Below are 452 nucleotides of genomic sequence, written 5' to 3' on the forward strand. Positions count from 1 at the left end.
GAATTATATATATAATAATAAGTAAATACACAATTTTTTTTTAAAATAGAAAAAGTTCATTAAGCATTAAACATGTATCTTAAAATGTAAAATATATAATATAAGTAAATACACAATTTAAAAAATGGAAAAAGTACATTAAGATTTAAATATCTATTTTAAAATATAAAATATAAATATAGATATTACGTAAATAAAAAATATAAGAAATGAAAATAAACATTTCAAAAAATGGAAAAATTACATTAAGATTTAAACATCTATCTTAAAATGTACATCTATCTTAAAATATAAAATTATTAGTAAATAGAAAGTATAAGAAATAGAAATACACAATATAAAAAAAAGAAAGTCCCTATAAAATTCATTATTCCATCAACATCAATCTCACACTATTAAGGAAAACTTCAAAACACTCGAGCAAAAAAATGGTTCCACCATCAACTCTTGCC

General features: G+C 18.6%; 1 long non-coding RNA gene across 1 annotated transcript in view; it reads left to right on the forward strand.

The window, feature by feature from the left end:
- Positions 1-369: 369 nt before the first annotated feature.
- The window catches only part of LOC106321947, a 333-nt gene continuing 250 nt past the window's right edge, over positions 370-452 (forward strand). Inside the window, exon 1 of the long non-coding RNA XR_001266175.1 lies at positions 370-431. This is a non-coding gene — a long non-coding RNA (uncharacterized LOC106321947). The remainder of the gene's footprint in view (positions 432-452) is intronic.

The sequence above is a fragment of the Brassica oleracea genome, unplaced genomic scaffold (genome assembly GCF_000695525.1).
Source record: "Brassica oleracea var. oleracea cultivar TO1000 unplaced genomic scaffold, BOL UnpScaffold04120, whole genome shotgun sequence".
Lineage (NCBI taxonomy): Eukaryota > Viridiplantae > Streptophyta > Magnoliopsida > Brassicales > Brassicaceae > Brassica > Brassica oleracea.